The sequence below is a fragment of the Colobus angolensis genome, unplaced genomic scaffold, assembly GCF_000951035.1.
Source record: "Colobus angolensis palliatus isolate OR3802 unplaced genomic scaffold, Cang.pa_1.0 Scaffold271, whole genome shotgun sequence".
Taxonomy (NCBI): domain Eukaryota; kingdom Metazoa; phylum Chordata; class Mammalia; order Primates; family Cercopithecidae; genus Colobus; species Colobus angolensis.
Genome location: NW_012115944.1, coordinates 924,693 through 931,507, shown reverse-complemented (window position 1 = coordinate 931,507; position 6,815 = coordinate 924,693). Strand labels below are relative to the sequence as shown.

At 39.6% G+C, this 6,815-nt stretch overlaps 1 protein-coding gene across 1 annotated transcript in view; it reads right to left on the bottom strand.

Moving 5' to 3' along the window:
• Positions 1-6,815, bottom strand: part of TANC2 (tetratricopeptide repeat, ankyrin repeat and coiled-coil containing 2) — a 478,795-nt gene extending 471,980 nt beyond the window's left edge. Inside the window, exon 1 of the mRNA XM_011947922.1 lies at positions 6,725-6,815. The gene's annotated coding sequence lies outside the window, so the exon portion shown is untranslated. The remainder of the gene's footprint in view (positions 1-6,724) is intronic.

Below are 6,815 nucleotides of genomic sequence, written 5' to 3'. Positions count from 1 at the left end.
CACATTAGTGACGAGCCAGTCACATTAAATATTTAAAATATGTTACAGCTGGGCACGGTGGCTCACGCCTGTAATCCCAGCACTTTGGGAAGCCGAGGCGGGACAATCATTTGAGGTCAGAAGTTTGAGACCAGCCTGGCCAACATGGCAAAACCTCATCTGTACTAAAAATATAACAAAATTAGCTGGGCATGGTGGCACATGCCTGTAATCCCAGCTACTAAGGAGGCTGAGGCAGGAGAATCACTTGAACCCGGGAGACAGAGTTGCAGTGAGTCACGATGGCACCATTACACTCTAGCTTAGGCAACAGAGTGATACTCCGTCTTAAAAAAAAAAAAAAAAAAGTGGTGACAACTAGTATATATACCAAGTGCAAGGGGAGAATAGACAGAAAAAAAAAAAAAAAAAAAAGTGGTGACAACTAGTATATATACCAAGTGCAAGGGGAGAATAGACAGAGAACATCGTGCCCAAGCCCACCTGGGGGAGTAAGCAAAACCTTCTTCACTCAGAAGACACTGTCTGGGCGAAGGCATGATGGCTGTGAAGCAGTTTGCCCAGAGAACAAAGGAGAGAGCAGGAGTAGTCCATGAAAAAAAGAACTTCATAAAGAAAGGCATGAAAAGGTAAGAGAAGACTACATACTTAAGGAACCACACGCAGTTTACTATCGCTAAAGCACTTTGAAGAAGGAAGTGGCAGGCAATGAGTCTAAAGAGGAAGCAGGGACTAGATCATTAAGGACCTTAAATGGTTTGCTAAGGAGTTTCCATTTTATCCATTCAGTGATGAGGAGCCAATGAAAGGTTCTGAAGAATAAAGTGACATGATCAAACGACCATTTAGAAAGATCACTCTGGAAGCAACGCAATGGAAGAAAGGTAGGCAAAGTTGACAAAAACACTGAAAGTGTTTCCTCAGCAACTGGAGTTTTTAAAAAAACACACCAACAAGATCATTTCTATAATGCAACTACTCAGTTTAAATGAGTGACATGAGACTCTCAAGTTCTGATAAACAAAGAAAGGAGTTTAATATGCAGTATAAACCATGTAGTGAAGAAAGGCAGAAATTGACATTATGGGGAAGAAAAGGCATAATTAAACACCAACATAATTATTTTGCCTCTTAAACTTAGTAATGCTTACCTTCAACTATTCAAGGGAAAACAGAGACTGAACATAACAAGATACTCCATGTGTGGCCCACAAAAACAAACAAACAAACAAAAAAAACTTATACAACACATCCACAAACACAGCTTTCACATTATTTATAAAGATTTTAAAATAAACTGACCTAATAAATTTGTTTCCAGAAAAAATTACGGTATTATAGTTACTTTGACCCTCTAGAAAAAAAAAAAAAGGTCCCAGAAACTTTTTTTCACTACTTTTTTTCACTAATTGCACAACCTGCTTTAGCCTTCTAAAACTCAGACCCAAAATTCTTGTTCTCTAATATTACCTTGAATCTTAAATACGCAAAGCAAAAGGTCCTCTGAAACAGCGGTCCCCAACCTTTTTGGCAACAGAGACCAGTTTTTCCAGACAATTTTTCCAGGGGGTTGTGGGGCAGTGATGGTTTGGGGATGAAACTGTTCCACCTCAGATCATCGGGAATTAGATTCTCATAAGGGGCGGACAACCTAGATCCCTCTCATGAGTAGTTCACAATAGGGTTCGAGCTCCTATGAGAATCTCATGCAGCTACTGATCTGACAGGAGGAAGTGCTCAGGCGGTAATGCTGGCCGGTCAGCCACTCACCTCCTGCTGTGCACCCTGGTTCCAAACAGGCCATGATGGCCCAGGGGTTAAAGACACCTGCTCTAAAAGAAAGAAAAATGGCTGGGCACAGTTGGCTCACACCTGTAATCCCAGCACTTTGGGAAGCCAAGGTAGGTGGATCACTTGAGTCCAGGAGTTTGAGATGAGCCTGGACAACAGGGTGAAACACTGTCTCTACAAAAAATACAAAAATTAGCTGGATGTGGTGGCACGTGCCTATAGTCTCAGCTGCTCAGAAGGCTGAGGTGAGAGGATCGCCTGAGCCCAGGAGACACAGGCTGCTATGAGCTAAGATCACACCACTGCACCCTACCCTGGGAGACATAGTGAGATCCTGTCTTGAAAAAAGAAAAGACAGGGAAGGGGAAGGGCAGAAGGAGACTGCTTGAGTGGGAAAACACAGCTCTAGTCTTTAAGCTCTTCTTTAACCTATTTCTCTCCGTGACCTTTTCAAGAAACTCATCAGGGATATGCACTTTGCATCACCATTACACAGCTCCTCAACTCATTTTTTTTTTCATCTTAAACAATCTTCACCTAATGCAAGTTACTACAGAAGATGCTATTCAAAGAAACCAAGTGGTAGTTCTCGTGGTATTACAACGAAGTCTAAACCATTTATTTGTATAGTATATTTACAGAGTGCCTTTCCCTCAGAATAATCACAGCATTTCATGACTACAGGTACATTAAGCAAATATAACAATGCTGAGTCTCAATTCATTCAGAAAGAAAAAAAAGAAGTCCAAATAATTAAACTAGTTTCCAACTATTTTATAATATTTGTTGCCTTGATCAGACTAGTACTAGAAGAGTAAACAGCCCTCTGCAATAGCTTGTTCTAGCTCCTTGAATTAAAATCTGCATATTGTACTGTCAGCAAAAACATCCCAGCTAACATTGGTGATTCTGGGTAAGTTCAATCCAATAATATTCAACTAGTGTGCCCAATCAGAGTGTCTCAGATCTAATTTTAATTATATTGTAAAAGGAAGAAATATGACAAGGAGAGGATTTTCATGCATTTCTTTTATGCACACTTGTTCTACCATCTATTCAATCAGTACCAGCTACCCCAATAGTCCCGTTTGAAACGACTGGATTAGTATATACTCCTTTCTAGGGTCTCTTTCCCTCTCCATTCAAAATAATTCACACAGAGTCATTTACGAAATACTCAAAGAGCAAAGGCAGTCATGGGGGAGAAAAGAAAAAGCAGAGCTAGCATGGGACAGTCAAGAATCCATGATGGAAGAGGGAAATAACCTATTAATGTTTAACAATGTTAGTAAAATCCTGTTTTGCAAACCAAATTAAGTTGTACAAGTGAAGTATGCTAAAATGAACTACCAACCAGTAACCAGTACAAATACAAAGCAAACTGAGTGTATGACAATTTATTAAATATATTAAATTACGTAAGCATATATGCTGAGTAAGTTTTAGCCATAAGCAGTAGATTATATTGAATTCCCATATCAACACATGTATATAAAAAGGGAAGTGTTTGGTTACATGAGATATGCAATTCACAGCACAATAAGGAAAGGTTTCTGTGGAAAAAGAATGGCAGAAGCGATTTGGCTAAGAGAAGAAAATAACTATTATAATTGTGAAAGATAATGTTCTATTTCTTAAACTGGGTAAAAGGCATGTAAGTGTTGGCTGCATTGTGGAGTCTTTATATTTTACACATTTTTATAAATACTCTGTAACATGTGGTCAATATCTTATAAAACAATGTTTAAGTGTGAGAAAAATCTGAATAAACATTTGTTGACATTAGAGGTAAAATGCACATAGACATCTAATCCATTTGTGCTAATTATGGTACTTTTTAATATAAATGAAAAAGATCATAAAAATATGAGGAAAAAAAATCATAATTTATCCTTAATTTCCCTACAGAAAGTAAGCAGTAAAGGTTTACTGGTGCTCTTAAAAAGGCTGTGTGTGTGTGTGAATGTGTATATACACACTATCTATACACACACACACTATATTAAATTTACTTGAAATTAACTTTTTACCTCTAAAGTTCCCTTAAAATCAACCACCATCACAAATATTTCCTTAACCACATAAAAAGTACTAATACTCCTCTATGCATAATCCCAGAAATAAATTAAAAAACAAATTCCTAAAGAGAAATGTTCACACTGCAAATAACTGTATCTTTTGTATATACACAGACTTAACATCTATGTGAGTTGTCCAGGTTTATCCACATCTATAGCACTTGCTTTATGATGGGCACATGCATTTTAATTATGCCTTGTCAATACTACCTTGAGTGAGAGGGCAATATAGCATATTGATGAGAAGCACAGGTTCTGGAGCTAGCATTCCTAAATGGAAACTTAGCTCTTCTACTTCTCAGCTATATAATATTGGACAAGTTATTTAACCTCTCTGTGTTTCAGATTCTCATCTGTAAAACGGAAATAACTGCATACCTCATAGGGTGTTGGAACTGATTAAAACAATGTACAACAGGACTGGCAAAGAATAGGTGCTACATAAATGTGAGCTGTTACTACTGGTACAGCTGGCCCTTGAACAACATGGGCTTAAACTGTGCTGGTCTACTCCTATGCAGATTTTTTTCAAGCAATACGGTATTCATGGGATGCAAAAACCGAGTATACTGAGGGCCAACTTTTTCCTATACATGGTTCCGCACACCAACTGCGGGATTTGAGCACGCATGGATTTTGGTATACGTAGGGATCCTGGAACCAATGCCCGGCATACAATAAGGGAAGAATGTAGTAGTAATTGTATTGCACCCTCTTCCTGAACGTACCAAAAACATTCTTAAGCAATGTGATTTCCTGGCTAACATGAAATACTACCTATATTTAAAATAGACATCAAATCTGAGGCCTGATTAACTGTAAGTTTAAAGCCCTTCAACTCTGAAGAAAATAGGTGATTCACAGATCTACAAAACTACTCTATCAAGAACAATCTGAGAGGACTGGTTCCCCGAGTGCAACTATCAATTTCTTCCCTTACACAAGGGGGCAGTGATAACAAGAAAAGAATCGGGCTCTGTAACACCTCTTCCTACAGACAGTAGGGGGTGGCAGTACATATGGCTTACAGTCAGAACAAAACAGGAAGACCCAGCAGAATTCTCTTTATTCTCCTCTGGCCCTTTCCTCTGTTCTTCAGCCCCAACAGCATCTCAAGGTAAGGGACATACCTACAGAAAAGACTAAAACCCAAAATCAATCAACAAGGAAAATCCATTTTTGTCTTTGAAGCAAATGATCCCTCAATGGCTGAATTTGGATCTAAGGGAAATCCAATCAGCATGAATTTTCAGATTATCTGGCAAATTACTATAATGAGAACAGCATTCACACATGTAATTTCATTTCTTTACAAGAATTATAACATAAAACATTAAAATCTCATAATTAAGTACATTCTAATGAACACATTTCCATATTTCTGCTTTTGTTATATAGTATATTTACACTCACTGTAAATACATATAAGTTACATTAAATAGATCACGGAGTTGTCTTTTGTTACTTCTGAAATTCCAGCTATGTTCTGACAATCCTCTCAAAACAGATGTTCTTAAATGGAAGTCAAAATGTTTTGCAGCATGTGGGTAATTTCTTATGTATGTATAACATACACGTACATAAATCTATATAGAGACATAAATATCTAGATACAGAGGGGATCAGGAGAAAGGAAGAAAGACAAGGTTTAACGTTTTATTTCGTGCTCACATCCCTAAGAGGATCTATCTACCTGGGAAATGCTGCAAGAAGCACTCCACTGACAGTATCCATGTTGTTGCTTTTTATGCCAATTTACTGTATTCTTTTTATTTCACCATCCCAACACCAAGAACATACAAGAATATTTTACTACTGCCGTTCTCTGTAATTAACCATTGTGATAGATACTGGCTCAAACCCCTTAAAATGCCTGAAAATCTATCCCTTTTGTTCACCATACTGTTTTGCTTTCCTCATTACAGATATTTTCACCTGTGTAAAAATCAGGAAAAGGGCACATACGAAAAATACTTCCCTTTGCCTAATGATTTTGAACTCATAATTATGGTCAAGACGTTTGGGGTTTTGTTTGTGTCTTTTCCTGGAGAGGATCAGAGAAGAGAGTGAAAGACACCCAAAACACCAAACCTTCTTCCTAATGTTAATTATCATTGTTTATGTTTTGTGAAGACCATTCTAAACATTCCACACCTGGAACTGAAGACTGGATACAATTGTACCAGTGCTCTACACGCTGATGGCAAAACCTGGAATTATTTTAGCCCTATTTTTTCTTTCCCATCTCACAGCCAGACACAATTTGCTTTTTTTCTTTCACGTGGTTACTTTCTCTATCTCAAAGAAAAATAGCTTATCACAGCTCCTCCAGATTTCCTATGGCAAAATATCTAGCAATAAGCCTTATTAATATTTTATTATGCTGCACCTCCTTTCCCAGAGGAATTATTAATATCGCTAATAACACTTCGACCACGAATCTCAACGCCACACAGGCCAGCCCATCCTGTGCTTTACCTGGCACATTTCACAACTACTTTTGTGCTGCATTCTGGGGGCACATTTTGCAACTCGTTATGCACCACATTCCCTGCCACGTTTAGCAATCCGCCTCGCATCTTATCCTTGGTCTCCGTCATCCAGAGACGCTCTAGGTACCAAATTCCATGACACCTTCGGTGACAGCCAAGTGGCGACCCCAGACGCCTCTGAAGCCCGCCTTGGTGTCATATTCGGAGCCAGTCTTCCCCACGCCTTGGACACCGAGGCACTTCGCTGCCCATTTCGCCGTCTCCCCGCTCGCCCCCGCCCCTCTCCCCGGAGCCGAGGCTGTGGAGGCGAACGACCCTGTCACTGAAGCGACCTTTCCTCGCCCTGCTCCCCGGACCCCTTACCTGCCGCTCTGAGGGGCTCTCTGCACCTCCGGGTCAAGCCCCAGTCCTCGGGGTCTCCTGTGAGGACCGCGCCGCCCGCCGGCGCCGCCCG